This window comes from Rhamphochromis longiceps, linkage group LG9 (assembly GCF_057381845.1).
Source record: "Rhamphochromis longiceps isolate RC_006_pf linkage group LG9, R_longiceps_female_GT1.1, whole genome shotgun sequence".
Classification (NCBI taxonomy): domain Eukaryota; kingdom Metazoa; phylum Chordata; class Actinopteri; order Cichliformes; family Cichlidae; genus Rhamphochromis; species Rhamphochromis longiceps.
In genome coordinates, this window is record NC_140565.1 from 10,302,826 (window position 1) to 10,321,151 (window position 18,326).

Consider the following 18,326-nt stretch of genomic DNA (forward strand, 5'->3'; position numbering starts at 1 on the left):
CCAACACATGGTAAATACGTTTAGGATTTGGACTTTTAAAAATAAGAAAAACATTTATTTCCATTGATTATAAATGTCTTTGCTAACCCAAAGCTGACGTCACAGTAGGAACATGTGCTCAAGATATAAACCACCAGAAATGCACAACATTACTCGAATGAGCAGGCACGAACATTGGGAAACCTTTAAATCTGCTCACTGCCAAAGCTTTTCAGCAGAAACTGCTGCACGTGAACTTTAATCCCCCTCTACACAGTCGTTGCTGAGCTGTTGCTCAGGGCTGAGGCCGGTCTCAGCCTCAGCGGGCTCAGAGTCTTTGGGGGGAAGCGGGCTGGTTTGTTGCGTGGAGGTGTTGTTGGAAGGCTCGAGGTCAGGATCTTCTACAGTTTCATCTCCATCAGTAGAACCTTTGATGACATTTGGTGAGGATGCAGCTGGAGGTTTGTCTCCTAACATGTCAGCAGTCTGAGAGGCTGAAGGGCCTGAAAGGGTTGAGAATTAGAAACAGTGATGGTTTCAGTCAACACAGACACACTCAGTCTACTACGATTTATAAAAGACAGGCAAAGCTGAGATAATGAAAAATGAAACTGTAAACTGCAGGGTTCAAACTCATTGTTCAGGGTCAAATTTAAGCACTTTAAGCACTTTCAAGGTCCATTATCAAGCTTTTCCAGCACATTACCAAAAAAACAGTTTGCATGTTCCACTTTGCATCACCTCAGTAAGACCATGTAAAAATTAAAACAAATCGTCTTAGGTTGACTTAAATGTTCTTTGTTCCTCTTTTGTTAAAACAGAGAAAAATGCACCACACAAAAATACTGAAAAAGGAAATGGTTGTCTTATATGCATATAGTGCACAAACTCAAAAAACTCATTTCTCTCAAAAATGCAGATGTGCAAATGTGAACAAATCAACTTGTTAGAGATGCTCATCTCCACTTGGAAAAAACAACCACACAAAAGAAGAAATCTGCACAAATGAACAAGTCTGCTCATCAGATATTGATGCTTCTTTCCTACGTGACACAACAACAGGAGACAGATGTTTGGTACTTTAACTAGTTAAGCACCCACACCACCAAAAATGGGGGAAAAGAGAGGAGATCACATTTAATCGGTTATAACACGAGGTCAGAAATATAAGTGCAGACATGAGTGTCCACAGAAGCCTCTGAATCTCAGCTGTAAACCATTTCTACAAACACCAAACAGTTAAAAGAGCAGTTACATCACCATGAATCTGTGGACAGGTAACATCCATATTTTGATTTATGATTTTCTGGAGTTAAATGTGACCCAAAGTATATTTTATAGCATATAAGCTATAAAATACTTTTAAAAATTAGGTGAGGGAAATAATCATTTTTTTCTATGTTTGAGTCCCAGTAACTTTGACATAGTAACATCTGCAGTAATATTTACCCCTCTGATGACAGCTCACAAGCGTTAGCTTTATTTTGATACCAAGACTGTTTACACAGAGTTTGTAATTGCAGAGAAATACTCCATTTATTTTGGCCTCTTCATTTTCGAGCAGGAAGCTCAGAAAAGCCCTGGGGGCCTAACAGGTCAAAGTTCATTCCCAATAAAACTAACTGTGAGATGTTTGACTACATTGCTCTCTGGATTATTGTTACAGTCCTAAATGATCAGCTTTAAAGTGTTTGTGCTAATAACACCATGTACAGTAAGACAGGCATGGAGAACAGCACTGACGGGAGGCTTTGAACAGATGACACACTCAGTTCAATTCAACATATAAGACTTTAAAAACGCACAAACATCGACCTAAAATCTATTTATTCAGTCCATCACCTGTCATAGAATTATGTCAAATAATAATGTATTGTTCATCTCCCTTAAATAAACAGGCAGCCTTAAAGTATGAAACATTCATTCATTAAAACACTAAAATGTGTCTGTCGTCTCCGTGGCTGATAGAGCCCCACAGGCATCAATGTGAGCTTAAAGCCATTTATAATTTTTAAATGGTTTAATGTGTCGGTGCTCACGATAAACACATTTTGAATGAAAGCCAGGGAACTTCAGCAGCACAAGAAATGGCTTCTTTGTGCCCACATGCATCAGTCCCTCTTTTTACCAGTTTTTCTTTAAGGCTTAAGTTGGCTAGTTAAGTGTCGGACTAACGATTAAAGCTTTCACTTGAGTGAAGTCACTAATATTACTGCTACTGCTAAGTAATGTTAGCCAAGTTTAAAGCACACTGCATAAATCACCATGCCATAACTAACTGCTGTGCTAGCACTGCCGTACTCTATCACACTCAGTGCATTTCAATCATTTCTCCAGATAGTTTGATAGCTAGCAAAATAATAATCATAGTTTTAAACATTAGCCTGTGTTATGTACACATACTCGAAATTATTTACTGTCATGTGACTCAAGAGTACAAATTCCTTCAGTGTCGTTTTCCATCGAACACTCATTAAAACAGCACGAACCCTGAAACTGCTTATTAAAATAATATGTATGTAAATAATAGTATGTTGCATTATAAAAAATTAAGCTTTTGACTGCCCTCCAGAGTTCACGTTAACTTCAGATCTCTGGAAGCTACACTACCCGAATGATGTCAGCTGTTTAGTTTCTATACTGGACAGAAAAAAAAAAAAGGGGGGGGGGGGGGGGGGGGTGGATTGGCTCCTCTTAAGGAGGACTAATGACTAAAATGTGAAAGTTTAAAGTCGATGAGTAAATCATGCTCGGGTAATACAATGGAAACGGTCTCATATCACCATCTAGTGTTATAAACTGTAAACACATTTTTATGGGTGAAGGCTCATAATAGAGACCGATCAACAGGTCATTTTCTTTTCTATGGGTCTCATTTAAATCACATTACATCATTTCTGCGGTAAATGAGGACCCTGAAGAACGATTTAATGTCACTGTTAAAGATTTGTAGACAATAGATCGCAGACAGCTGGCTCCGCTTTAACTAAAGAGGAAGTAAAAACAGTTTGGATCACAAGTGTAAGGCAAAAACAAAAATACTACGCCTAATTGAAGCTGACATCAGACAGGCAGTAAAGAAATCAATGTTTTCTACATGCTTTGCCTCTTATTACCAAACTCCACACTAATGTGAGGAATCTCTGGTGGTTTGGACGAACTGTGCAATACGGGAACTCGTCACTCGACCTTCAGGGTTTCTGGTGGATATATACACTAGATCCACTTCACTATATTGTAAGGAGTATTCACTCACCACCCATCATCCAAATCATTGAATTCAGGTGATCCAGTAACTTCCACAGCTGTATAGAATCAAGCACCTAGGCATGCAGACTGCTGCTACTAAGTGGAAGTGTTTGGGAACGACAGCAACTCAGCCATCAAGTGGTGGATCACGTAAAATCCCAGAGTGGGGGTCAGTGGATACTGAGGCGCACAGAGGTTGCTAATTTTCTGTGGAGTCCATCGCTCCAAACTTCACGTGGTCTCCAGATTAGCTAAAGAACAGTGCACAGAGAGCTTCGTGGAATCCATTTCCATGGCCGAGCAGCTGTAGTCCAAGCCTTACATCACAGAGTGCAACGCAAAGCAATGGGACACAGCGGTGTAAAGCACGCCGCCACTGGACTCTAGAACAGGAGAGATGCAGTCTATGGAGCGACGGATCACAGTTCTCAATCTGGAAAGCCGATAGACAAGTCAACTTAGCAGTTGCCAGGACAACAGAGCTCCAGGTTTGGTGGCAGGGGGATTTCGGTGCGGGGTTGTTTTTCAGAAGTTGGGCTCAGTCTCTTCGTTCCAGTGAAAGGAACTCTTAATGCTTCAGCATGCAAAGACATTTTGGCTCCCGACTTTAAGGGAACAGTTTGGGGATGGCTTCTTCCTGTTCCAGCATGACTGGGCACCAGTGCACAAAGCAAGGTCCACAAAGACATGAACTCTGGCATGGGAGTCCTGACCAGAACACCACTGGGATGAATGAGAGCAGAGACTTGGAGCCAGGCCTTCAACATCAGTGTCTGACCTTACAAATGGTCATAAACTCCCATAAACACTCCCAGAAGAGTTGAAGCTGATATAGCTGCACAGGCGGACGTCGTGAATGGGATGTCACTCGAGTTCATATGAGTGTGGGGGCAGATGAGCAAACACTTTTGGCAATATACTGTACATTCAATGTTTTGCTTTTTGTATTTTCATATAAAGTTAATACACCAATGAAGCTAGATGATCCTTATGAACCTTCGCTGGATGTTTTGTAGCAGAATCATTAATTATTTCTGTTATATTGTGTCCCAGCTGTATGATACATTTTTGCCATTCTTACCAATTTGCTGCTGGCGTGCGCGCCTCTTTTCCAGGGCCCGCTGTCTGTTCAGCTCAATACGTTTCTGCTGCTCTTCGGTCAGAGAGGGAGTAGGTGGGGGAGCGAGGGCTTCGGCAATCTGCCCTTGGGGAGCATTAATAAAACTCTCTCTGCTGAACAGATCAGGATCCCCAAATGTTTCCAGTTCACGTTGTACCTCTTCGTCACCAGCACCTGAACACAATTTCAAGCAGTGCTGATAATTAAGTCCTGTGGAATATGGCAAGTATTTCCTATGTGCACCTGCAGGTGTGAATCCACCGTAGGGCTGTTCGATACAACGATATATACAAAAACGTCTATTTCATTTTACGCTATCGTTTGTTTCGTGGTGTCGCAAAATAAACTGTTTACGGCAATATTTCTTCATGGTTCTGATGTCACTGTAGTAAAGTTCTCTCTTTCTCTTATATATAACCACACTACGGACGGACAAGCGCCTGTTTTTATGCGTTGTCGTTAGCAACAACGACGGTAAAACCATCGCGTGTCCGCTTGTTTATGTTCCACATAAACCTTTCAGAATAAAGCTCAAGATCCTGTTGAGGCTTTTCAAAATAAACGGAATCACGTGAAAGAGCAGAGTGTTTACGGATGAGAAGTAAAACAGAGCCGCCAGGTGCTAAAAAATAAACCTTAGACTCAAACGTTAGAACAGGCTTTCCCCCGCAGCACGCCGTGTAATAAATACTCACAAAGAAAACGGCGCCGTTACAACTTCTGTCTAAAAATGTGTCGTTTCATGCATCGGTTAAAACACTCGACTCCAGCTACATGACGCGCAGCTGGAAACACTTCACGCAAGTCGAGATTCACAGAATTGACAGAAAATGTTACATTTCTGTGATTTATATCGTTATCGGACGATAGAATTCTTATATCGGGAGATGAGACTTTGGTCATATCGCACAGCCCTAGTCCACCGTATCCCCATCAGTAATGATTTTTCTTCTTACCATCTGTACTTGTAAAATCTTCATGTGTCAGGGGCATGTCCAGTCGTATTCGTTTAAGACATGTCTATAGAAGAATGAGTAAAAAATTACAAATTCTGAACATTAGGAATCCCACACGCTTGCAGGAAATATTCTACTGCTTCCTCTCACCTGCACTTCCTTTTTGCTGCCGAGCCTTTCCACTTTGTCAATAAAATCTTCAAATTGCAATTTGGGGTACAACCTGTGGGCCCAGTTCTCCATCTTCTGCATCAGCAGCCGCAGGTCTGCAGCCTAATGGGGCAAACATCAAAAACAGCGAGTAGTGATATGAAAGAGGGCTGTGTGTGATAGGACGCTTCTTCTTCCCACTAAAAAATGACTTCCAGTCATTGGAACAAAAGACATCTTAATTTGGTAAACCAACCTCTGGTTCCCCTCACTCATTTTTGACCACGACAGAAAGGGCAACTTTTGACCTTTGCCTTTGAACTGGATATTGTCAAAGAGAGTGCCCAGAGCTGGAAGCCCTCGATCTGATATCAGCCTGGGAAAAAATATTAAGACTAAGTTAAACCATTAATGGATTACAAGCAGGGTTAGCAGCACATCCAGGCGTATTTGGCTTATCCAATTCAGGATCGTGGATGGCTGAAGCCCATCCCAGCAGCCAGGTCGCCAGCCTGTCACAGGGCCAACACAGACAGACATATACATATATATATATATATATATATATATATATATTTTTTTTTTAGCAAAGTTGCAATTAATTTGAATATTTTATCAAATGAAAATCTATGTTTTTCTTTAATACAGCTTGCAAGTTTTATCCTAAGTATAATCGACGTTCTTACTTAAAAGCTTATTTAACATCCTTTGATTTAGTATAACTTAGTTCTGTCCAGGAACATTGTGAACAGAACAGTAACAGAGGAGTGCCACTGGGACACCCACTGGGAGACTACTGGGAACGAGCCTGACTTATGGTTGGCAATACTAACCAGGTTCACACTATAGGTGTACAGAGACTGGAAACATCTTTCTCACACACATCCAGGGATGTCTCCAACGCTCTGACAATTTTCAGTCTGGGAATTTTGCCCATCCAAATGATGAAAACAACAATGGTATTAGAGTCTTTCTTCTTTAAATGACTGGCAGAGTGAAGCTGCACCATCATCACACAGATGCAGTCATTTGTACCCGCCGCTAAAGCGTAAGAAGACGCTGCAGTACTCTGCGAAACGACAGGTGTCGCCACTCAGATAATATCACATCACTTTTTTTGTTCTTTCCACAAACTTACGTTTTCAAACATTTGCAACAACTCTGTGGGTCAGTGTGTCTCTGAGCCTCTGTGCACGATTATTAGTGAAACGGTGATAAAAACCAGTGCAGTCACAGACTCGTGTTCAACCTGGCTGCAACACTGACAGTCTGCACACGTCAATCAATGATTTTGGCCTCCTTGTGTCCCAGCTCACACAAGATGACATCAAATTCCTATTTAAATGCGCATTTTAATGCATTTCAACCCTCTGTCGTGATATAAATGTCTTTGCTACCTGTGGGAGTCCAGCTTGGGTTGGGGTCTCTTCACGCCTCTCCTTTTAGCAGTAGGGACATCAGCCAGCTGTGATACCTCACCTTCATCTCCTGCATTGAAAACACATGACAACAGGATGTGTTTCTAACTCATTCTGTTGGCAGCGTGGCAAACTTCAAGCTTATCTTTAAATCCAGACAAATTATAGACTGGAGGTTACAGAAGAAATGTGCTGGTTTGAACAGTATCTGATAGGTTTCATTTGCTCACGCAAACAAAAACATGTGTGTTGTTATTGTTAGAAACATCCAGTCTCAGAGAGATGCTGAAAAACCAGTTCATGCATTTGTTAATTCTAGGCTGAACTAACAAATTCATTATTATCAAGCTGTTCCAAAAAGCTTTGTGGAAGGACTATGAGAGGTTGTATTTCTCCCACATTAGCCTTTTTTCCTGAATCTTATTTTTCTATGATTCTTCATTAAACCATGAATTTAAAATACAAAGTTCTGAATCATCACATCTTAAAGACCTCATAGTAATCCTGTAAGAGCACAGCAGCATCTACCATCTGCAAAAGGGTCTCCTTCCTCCTGGCCTCCCCGGCCTGGGGAGTGTGGTGGTGGGAGTGGGGGGAAAGCTTCATCCTCTATGCCGTCATAGTCAGGAATGTCCTGCGGGCTATTTTCCTGTGGGTCAACCATGGTGAGTCGGTCCTGGAGACAAAGTAAAAGACGTGTGAGCCCCAGTCGTCAACAGCATCAGCATTAAGTTACATGAATTTAACTGCAAGTTGAAAAAATGACATTTATTTCTGTAAGAGTAATTCTTTACTGTGTTACAACATCAACATGAAAACCTAAAAAAAACTGGCATTTACTTTTTTCTTTTTTTACATCAACAGGAGGAGCTGTACAGACACTCATCCCACCTGGAATTATACCCCAAATTCAGAAATGTACTATTATGATACATTAATGGTCCATTATGTTTGTTTCACAGTTATATACATAATACAATTTATAGATTTGTATATATTTACATTCTATCAGGGATGAACTGGTTGTGAACCTTTGGGCTGATAATGACATTTAAAAGTTACAATTTGGATGAATTATTACTGCGATACTTCTTTTGGACTCTGTAGTACCACAGAAATATCATTAAAGTAACAGGTTTGTTTTAAAGTCTTTCAGCTGTTCCGTAAGCATCATCGTCATCATCATTTATATAGCACTTTAAAAACACACCTGGCAGACCGAAGTGCTGCACAATACAAATGTAGTAATAAAATAGCAAAAAACAAACATAGCAATAAAGTAAACTCTTGAGCCAAAATGATGTGACACAACTAGGGCTGCCACAAACGATTATTTTGATAGTCGACTAGTCACCGATTATTTATGCGATTAGTCGACTAATCAGATCATCATCCACTGGACGTAAAACTACAGCTTATTGCACCATGCAGCATATGCTCTTATATAACTATCATTAGCTTACAGCTTTAAGCTTTTAAGGTGCTAACTAAAAATAAAGACAAGATGATAGTTTATTCAATTTTAATGAAATTTGCAGATTGTTTCGGTGAAGTTTAATAAACTCCTTGCTATCTAAAATATAACAGGACAACGGAGTATATTCTCCAGCATCTCACACTTCTGATAATCAGCTGTCTGCTTGACGTTTATTCAGCTGTGTAAAAACTATAACTTTAATCTCAGACAAACCGATTTACTCAGGAACAAATAAAATACTAAAAAAAAAAAGCCAAACAACAACATTTTTAATTTATCTAAGTGACTCATATATATTTAACCTGAGTAGCGAAAGACGGCGGTGGGTTTGAAAACAATTTGCCTGGAGTCCGGTGTTCTCACCGTGCTAGTGACCTAGCCCCCGGCTAGCTATCGAGCTAGTGGGTAACAGACGACTCTGAAAACGTCGGAGCGCTTTTGAAAATATGTGGTGTCCTGATAAACTGAGCAGATATTTGAGGTTTACACAGCTACATTCTCGGCTGAAAATATGTTAAACGTTTATTTTGTGACCCAGAAAGAATAATAAGAGTAATATTAAAACTAACTAGCTGCCGCCATTGTTGGAAACTGAGCTGGGCCGCGCTATGAATTCTGGGACACAGCTGCTTCTTCTTCTTCTTCTTCTTCTTCGGGGTTTAACGGCAGCTGGCATCCTTGTACATGCAGTGCTGCCATCTTCTGTTTCAGTCCGTTATTACACTCTTAAATCCTGCTACTTATTCCTGCGTCTTTTGGGATCTTACAAAGCTTCAAACGACGCGTCGACTATTAAATCAGTCGTCGACGATTTTGATAGTCGACGTAATCGTGACTAGTCGACAAATCGTGGCAGCCCTAGACACAACACAGACACAAAAGGAAATCTTCTACATTGTTTTGCTGTTCACACAAGTTCTAATGCTACCCTTTGTTTCTGGAAGGAGACGATTTTCTGTCCAGTATTAAAGTTCAAAGAACAGGGTATCCGTCTCCAGTGGGCTGCTAAACAAGTTTACCAGAAAAATCAGACCCACGGTCATGTTGTGTCACTTTGAGTGATTAGTCAGCAGCAATAACAGGGAATGACAAACTGACAGACTTTGGATATAAAACAAACAATTTAAACATTTAGAAGTTAAACATCTTCTCGGATTCCTTTTGCTGCACATGTCTATGTATGTATTTGCTGTACAGTGTCATTTGTTTGGAACATTAATCTTGATGTATACATAAACATTTGATTTAAAAAACGTGTTTAAAAATGAACACTGACACAATTAAACACAACACTGGTGCACGGTGACTGCAAACAGAAGCAGCTGCTTGTATCCTCCTGTGCACGGATCCGTGCTCTCTGTTTATTAATAAAAGCCAAACTTCATTAATGGTAAGTGACAGAGATCTGATGAGTTCTTGCTGGTTTGTATCCACAGGAGGATACAAGTAAAATCCTCTGCAGGTTAGTGCAGGATAAGCAGGCAAGTTTACTGTAATGTGATGGATTTAAGTAAAGAACAGTGTGTGACTGGTGCACAGTGACTGTGGTGCTCATGTCAGAGTTAGATTACATCAAGTGTAGCAGAGATTAACTTAAACTTAAGCTCATGATGCTGACATTCATTCACTGAGCTCCACCCACATACCAACAGTTTAGTGTCTAATATAAAGACAGTGTACTGTCAGTGTAGAGAAAGGAAATCAGCCAGGACAACTCGTGAAACATCTGCAGACATCTGGATGAATTCACAGAGAGCAGCAGGTCAGCTGATCACAGCCTGTACATTAAAAAAATCTACTGGAGCTCTCAATAGAAATGATTGTGAGCTGTGACCCTTTTCCCCACACTGAGCCACTACAGCTGATGTTAGGGTTGAATCCTGCTGAATCCCACTTTAACATCTTCCTGCTCATTTTGATGTTTAGAGGCAACGTCACCGTCTAAGATGTAGGCATTGTATACATTGTATACATTATTTCTACATTACATTAATATTGCACAAGGTTCATTTAGTTTAGCATAAAATATACATATCAGTACTTCAGCTTTTAATGGAGTATTTCTTAACACTAGTATCTGTCACCTTCTGTGTTGAGCTCATTGTTTTCTCTGCAGTGGCTGAGCTGAGTCCAAGTAGCTGAAATTTCCTCTGCTGCTCCGTCAGACTCTTCTCCTCCTCCTGATCAGCTGGGACACAAAACAGAACTTTGTTAAGCTCCACACTGCACTGAAGAGTCAAAGTGTCTCATATGTTCATCTGAGAACACACAGAACACATTTTAGCTTCCTTGGGTGGACAACTTGTTTGAAACAAACACAAAAGGTTTGAGCACCGATACCAAATTCAGCAGTATGACACACCAGTACCAGGAGAGCAATTCCTCTTTAAAATATGCCCTGGCCAAGAAAAAACCCAACAATATACGTGTGCCGTGAGAAATGATAGATAGATAGATAGATAGATAGATAGATAGATAGATAGATAGATAGATAGATAGATAGATAGATAGATAGATAGATAGATAAAATTTATTTCAAACATGCAAATATAATTGAAATAACAACAGAAAAAAATAAAAATAACAAAACTTAAAAATCATCAAGTTTTCATGCAAATATCTATGTCTACAGAATGTGTGTGCTCGAAAAGGAGTAGGATGAAGTTTTCTTGTTCCTACCCCCTTATTTCAAATTTCATTGCTTACAAATCCATATCCAGGATTCAACATTATTTGATCATATATTTAACTATGTACAAGTCTAACACATTGAACATACACAAATAAAACCATTTTCAGCACATAAACCAGAACAACAACAAACTACATTTTTTACATAAACTAATCACTCTGTTTATAACAGCCGCTTAATCTCTGAGTTTATTTTCTATCTATGTGACAAAAACCTTAATGAACACTTAAGGTTGGGTTACTCAGGCCTTGATTTATAAAAAATGAGGACACAATGAGACAACTCAGTCACTGAGAGGAAGATTTCCTATATTCATGCAATTTATTATTTTTTGAACAATCCTGTGAATTTTTGTATTGATGTACTTGTCTTGATTTCATCTGTATATCCGAGTGGGTGTAGAAATCTGAGCCATCATCTGAGTAAGCCTCATCACAACTTTGCGCTGATAAAGGCAGCTGTGTTTTAGCCTGGAACACATTTATTTTTACATTTCTCATAAATGTATTTCATTATAGCACTTTTACCGCCAACATGTTGGGTCTTTTGGAGCCGGAAGTGACCTTATATGGAAGAAGGGTGGCGCTAGCTAGCTTAGCTAGCAAGCTGCATTCATAAGCTGTGCAGGTGCCACAGAGATGCTAAGTAGCCTTAATAACAGACTAATAAAACAACACAAACTCTGATTACAATGAGCTCATTTAAAAGCTTTCTTCTAATAAATTCTTTTCTTCTCTGTGTTTCACAACCTTTTGGTGATATCTTTCTGTGAATTAGTTTAAAGCAGCTTGAGTCAATTTAGTCAGATTTTTTTTTCCAACTTGTTCACAAAAACTTGAGAAGAGACACCGAGGAGAGCAACAGAAAGACTCATTCAGGAGCTAAACTCAAGATTAACTAGACTCGGATTAATATTAGCTCGGTGCTTACCTTTAAATCAGTCTTGACTATAATCGGAGAGAAAAACGCCATAAAGCGGGAACTCGGCTTCTTCTTCTTCTGCTCTTGTATTTTTTGGCGGTTAAAGCTTTAAGGCGCATTACCGCCACCTGCTGGACTGGACTTTTCATGTCCCAAACATCATCAATTGGGCACAAATTTGTTGGAGTTTCTGTTAATAAAAAAGATGGAATTCAAGGATCTTGTTATTTGGTTTGTTCGTTTTCACCATTTACTCTACAATTTTCTGCCAGTGTATAGCAAACCCCACAGCTCAAATCAATGAAGAATTTAGTATTTTTAACATATTGCTTAAGCTGGAACCAGCAGCTATATAGGCCTAATTTTTAATCCAAACATGTGATAGAGGTTTACCACCAGGAGAAGCAGACTGTAAATAAAAGACTGTGCTACTGAAAATAGTTAGTCTGACTTTGGATTGTAAATATGTTTCCTTTTGTCACTTCTGTATTTGTATATGGCTCAAACTATTTGTTATGAAAGCAAAACAAACAAACTGATGTTGTATAAATTGATTCAGGATTATTTACTTCGAGTCCAGAAATCATAGCTGTCTCATCAGATCCAGTTGTGACATTAGCTATAGTTTCCGCGGAGGGTACTTGGTTCTGTATGACAGCACAGCTTTTAGGTTGAATTCAAGCGCTTGAGTACAGCCTGATAATTAGAGGCCTGCAAACTGTTTGCTGATCAACTTTGGAAGTAAAAGTACAGACAGCTATAGAAGACACAGGACACGAGATGGGTTCATTATTTCTTTTGAGTTCCATGTAACAATCCGTAACTCTGTAATTAATGAATGTGCCATTTAATCTTGGCTGCAGCCAAGATTAAATGGCACATTCATTAAATGGCTAAAATGGGTTGGCTGCCGTTCAGCATTTAGCACAAGTCAGCTTTTGATCAGAAAGTTTTCTGGTTTGATCCCTGGCTGCTCCAGTCTGCAGGCGAAATATCCTTGGACAAGATTGTAATCCCAAGCTGCTTTCTGATGCATCCATTGGAGTGTGAATGCTTTATAGAGTTTGTGAAACAGTTGTACGTGTGGTCAGATTGTTTTGTATTTGTGTGTGGATTGAAGCACATGTCTGAGAGCACATCAATCACTGCACATATTTTTTAAAATCTTAGTTTAAATAAAGTTTTTGATTATTTATTATAAAAAAGAGATGATATATATATAATGCAGTGGGCACTCTACCAGCTAACATGTCAGTTAATTTGACACATTGATTTATTTATCATTTCTTTTTCTCTCTCAGCTTTTCAGCTCCATATTTTTGCCATTTCTTCCACACTCAACTCTGTTCTACAAGGTGAGCCCACAGTTAATGTAGGAGAGGGTAGGTGGCATTAAGAGATTTGATTGGGCAATCTAGGGCCCAGTTAGTTCTTCCTTTTGGTGAAAGCTGGGCTCTTCAGTTCAGCATGGTACAGCTCCAAAGATTCTGCAACATCAAACCCTCTGTCTGCTAATGTTACATCACCTGGGCTGAGGCAGTCCAGGTAATTTCAACAGTTTCTTGAAATTAGTTAATTCAGATATAAACAGAGTGACAGTTTACAGATTCAAACATGTCTCAGAGAAAACAGAAAAAAACAGTAAAGCCCAACTCTCCTCTTTGTGATCAGGAAGACAAAATTCAACTTCCTGATCAAGTAGACAAATCATTCAACCAGCTTCTAGAAAAGGAAGATATTCAAAAGTTGAAAGAAATGGAACTCCTAGAAATGCAGGGAAGAAACTTTGAGCTCCAAGCAAAGCTTGATAGAGCACTAGAAAAACTAGTGCTGAAGGACAAAAAGAATCAGGAGCTGCAAGTAAAGCTTGATGAAAGACCGCACACAAATGAAGAGTTTCTTCAAGAAAAAAGGCTACAGGAGATAAAACAGAAGGAAATGGATTTCAAGCTCCAGGACATGGAGAAACACAACAAAGGCTTGCAAATCAAGCTTAATGAAGCTCTGCAAAAAAATTAAAGAACTCCTCCAAGAAAAATAACAACAGGACATGAAGCAGTGCAAACTCCAAGGCATGGAGGAAAAATACAAAGCGCTTCAGGTAAAGCTTGATAAAACACTGAACAAAAATAAAGAGTTGCTTCAAGAACAAAAGCAACAAGAAATTAAACAGAAACAAACGGACTGCAAGCTTGAAGACGTGCAGGAAAAATACACAGCGCTGAAAATAAAACTTGATAAAGCACTGCAAAGAAATAAAGATTTCCTTCAAGAGAAAGAACAGCAAGACATGAAACAGAAACATCTGGATTGCAAACTTCAGAACATCGAGAAACACAACGAAGGCTCGCAAGTAATGCTTGATGAAGCTCTGCAAAAGAATAAAGAAATCCTTGAAGAGAAAGAAAAACTGGACCAGAGAGACACGCAGTGCCAACTCCAAGGTGTGCAGGAACAATACGGAGCGCTGCAGGTAAAGCTTGATGAAACACTGCACAAATATCAAGAGCTGCTTCAAGACCAAGAACAACAGGAAATAAAGCAGAAAGAAGACAAAGAAATTCTCCAGGACTTTGAGAGGAAAAACCAAAACCTGCAAGAACTTTATAACAAACTGAACTACAAAACAACTGAACTGGAAGAGGAAAAGGAAAAACTGCAAAACCAATGCTCAGAGATGCAGAGTAAGCTCAATGACATGCTGAGAAAAAACACAGAAGTCGAGGAACTTTCAGACAACGTGAAGTGCAAAAACACTGAGATGCAGGTGCTAAAGCAACAACTAGAGAAAACAAACGAAGACCTGCAGTGTTCACTTCAAGAAATCGAGAGCAGAAGTCAGCAGTTGGAAGACACGCACAACAAATTACAACAGAGTTATACAGAGCTGCACGAGGCAAAGCTAATGCAGGAGGCAACATCTAAAGAAATGAAAGAAAGGCTCGAAGACAAACAAGCCAAATTAGAAGAAGTGGAGAAAACATGCAAGAGACTTGAGCAGGAGAATGCAGAAACAATCGATCAGTTGAGAACCCTCATCCTAGAGAAAAAAGTGCTCGTGGAAAAGCTCATGGAAAAGAAGAAAAAACGCTTCTGCTTCTTCTGGAGGAGGGACACTCCTGCTTTTTCTACTTTTTCTACTTTTTCTACTGCTAATGTCACCTCGTCTGTTCCATCTTAATTTTCACCTCTCCTCTCTCTTTCTCTCCCTTTCTCTCCTGACACCTCTCCCTCCCCTGTCTCCCTTTAACTCCTATCACCTGTCCCATCTCCTCCCCCCCCCCCCTCTCTCTTTTCACCCTCACCCCCCAACCAGTCCCGACAGTTGACTGCCCCCTCTAGAGCCTGGTTCTGTCATAGGTTTCTTCCTTTAAAGGGAGTTTTTCCTATCCACTGTCGCACCTAGTGCTTGCTCAGAGGGGATTGTTGGGGTTTTCTCTCCTCTATCTCTTTCCTCCTTTCTATCCCTTTCCTTTACCTTCTTCTTTACAACCCCTCCCCCCCTTTCTATTTCCTCAATAATTTAATAATAAACACAATTGGCAAAATTTTAAAAAGTCAGATCAATGTCTTCATTCAAGAATGAATTGTCTTTGTCACGGGGTCATGTGTATTTTGTGTTTTCCTCGGGCTGGTGATCCTTGCAGTTGTTGAGCCCAAGAGTCCAGATTTTTAGTGTTTTAATCACATTTAGTGTTACATTTTAGATCACAACAAAAGGATATCCACAATTTAGGATTCAGGCATTTGTCTTTTTCAATATCATAATCATTCTATGATTGAGTCGGTTACAGAAGCAGCAGTTAGCAGCAATAACTTCAATTCATCAACATTTGCAAGCATTTCTTTATACACAGCATTTCTGTCAGGTTGAGGTCTGGACTTCCATGCAGTAGATTTGCTGCTGTGCTTGGGCTCATTATCCTGTTGCATGGCCTAATTTAGGAGAAGCTTTAGCTGTTGGACAGACGGCCTCACATTTGACTCTAGAAAACTTTGGCATACAGAGGAGTTCGTGGACTGCAAGGTGCTTATTGCTTGTGTCTGCAGAACAAGCTCAAATCACCACAATTGAACCAGCGTACTTGACAGTGGATTTGAGGTGTTTGTGCTGTGTTTGATTTTTGCTGAAGTTACTGCTGTGCATTATGACCAAACCTCCACTTTAGTCTCATCTTTTAAAAATATGTTGCTCCAGAAGCTTTCAAGGGCAAATTTGCAAACCTCAACTGAGTTGTTGTGTTCTCTTTAGAGACAAGAAGCTTTCTCCTGGCGGCCCTTCCAGACCAACCATACTTGTTTTGTCTTTTTCTAATTAAACTGTCTTGAACATTAACATGCTGTTTAAGGCCTGTAGAGGCTCAGATGCAGCTCTTGGGTATTGTGCAGTTTCTGTGAGCACTGAACAGTCTTTGTGGTGGATCTGAATGCTCCAGACTAGCAAACTTGCTCATGGTCAGTTAATCAAGTGCATAGAGCCCTGTGATGAATTTTCACATTTACTCTGTGAATCTTCATTCTTCTAGCTAGTCTTTACTCTTCTAGAAGCTTTCTTTGCTCAGACGTCTGCAGCATTGAATCTATGTCTTCTCCACTGCTATTCCAAACAAGGTGCTGATGCAGGGGTCATTAGCACAGTAAGATTTAAGTGCACAAAATGTTCACATCATAATAGTAATAATAATTAGAGGAGAGTATTATGTAGTCCAAGAAGTGTGTGGAGAAGTTTTCAGTGCGGAGGAGGGAACCATGGTGTTCAGGAGCCAAACTGCTTTGGGGGAAAATGCTATTGCACAATCTTGCCGACCTGCTCCTGATGACGCAGTCGTCTTCTGGAGGGAAGTGTGGTAAACAGTTGATGGGAAGGGTGATGCGGGTCAGCCATGATGCTAGTGGCTTTCCCAGTGAGGTGTAAATATCCTGTAGACTGGGTAGAGAGCTGCCAATAACACGCTGTGCGGTCCACACAATCCTCTGGAGGGCTCTGCGATTGGACGCATGACAGTTTTCATACCAGACTGTGATGCAGCGGGTTAGGATGCTCTGCATGGTACCTCTGTAGAAAGTATTAAAAAAGGGTTTGGGGATGTGCACCTTCTTCAGTCGTCTCTTAAAATGCAGTCGCTGCTGAGCTCTTTTAGTCACTGATTTGGTGTTGCTGGTCCAGGACAGGTCCGGGGGCGGATCTAGAGAAATTTTTCCAGGCTGGCATGGAAATCAAATGGGGTGGCAAAATCAAAGCCTTGTTTTAAAGACATATGCAGGTGTTACATATGATTAATATACATTAAGCATATGTTTCATATAAATATGGTCTATAACTTAATTATTTTCTATAGCCCACATAATTAAACATTTCAGTTACATAAAATGTGTGTACTGTATAGCCTGTATAATAAATAAATATGTAACCAATAAGTATAAAATCCAGAAAGCTACACAACACTGGGCGGGGGCTCATTTCCAAACACAAGTCTAACTTAAGTTTCATACTGTTTTTGTTAGAAAAAAATCAAATTGTACTGACTACTACTACTGCCAGAAAGCTGCACTGTCACAAACAATTATTGAAACCTCATTTTTCATGATTTGTTGGGTCAATATTCTGAGGTCCAAAATATAATTGGCCATTTTTGGCTGCTTTTGATTGTTGTTGTTTTTTTTACCTTGTCTTTCTTGGTATCATTCTTTTCAGCACAACCTCACACGTCCAAATTTACAGTTATTAAAACAACTGGTCTGAAATCACACAAACACATAAAACCCTAGTAGTAGTTATGTTTTCTCTTTACTATAAAAACCACAGACATGTTTAGTAAATTATTTTCATAACTTGAAATGCAAATATAAGTGGTAATTTTTTTAAATTAAAATTAAACAAAAATTTTGTAAATAATAAAGTTATATACAACTATTCATCTAAAAATGCAGGCAATGCATCTGGGGTTCTTATTTTTATTTTTTTGCACAGCCATTTTAAAAATACTACAACAATCAGGTGTCACAATAAGACGCCCCACAAATTATTTGTGCCAGTAAAAAAAAAAATTGTCAACCACAAGACAGAGAAGAACATCACAGGGAGAAACCCTGCAGGCCTGACAGCAGGTGTATCGCTCATTCTGTTTTCCACCTGGAGACAGTGTTCACAAAATCGTCGACGACTGATTTAATAGTCGACGCGTCGTTTGAAGCTTTGTAAGATCCCAAAAGACGCAGGAAGAAGTAGCAGGATTTAAGAGTGTAATAACGGACTGAAACAGAAGATGGCAGCACTGCATGTACAAGGATGCCAGCTGCCGTTAAACCCCGAAGAAGAAGAAGAAGAAGAAGAAGAAGAAGCAGCTGTGTCCCAGAATTCATA

At 39.8% G+C, this 18,326-nt stretch overlaps 1 pseudogene across 1 annotated transcript; it reads right to left on the minus strand.

Annotated features, from left to right (window-relative positions):
* Positions 1 to 26: 26 nt before the first annotated feature.
* On the minus strand, positions 27 to 10,453 carry LOC146661675 (TIMELESS-interacting protein-like; annotated as a pseudogene). The gene is made up of 8 exons (XR_014913248.1): positions 10,434 to 10,453; positions 7,401 to 7,548; positions 6,852 to 6,942; positions 5,762 to 5,830; positions 5,455 to 5,584; positions 5,305 to 5,368; positions 4,310 to 4,522; positions 27 to 482 (listed from the first exon to the last, which is right to left on the minus strand). The product of XR_014913248.1 is annotated as a TIMELESS-interacting protein-like (transcript).
* Positions 10,454 to 18,326: the final 7,873 nt, after the last annotated feature.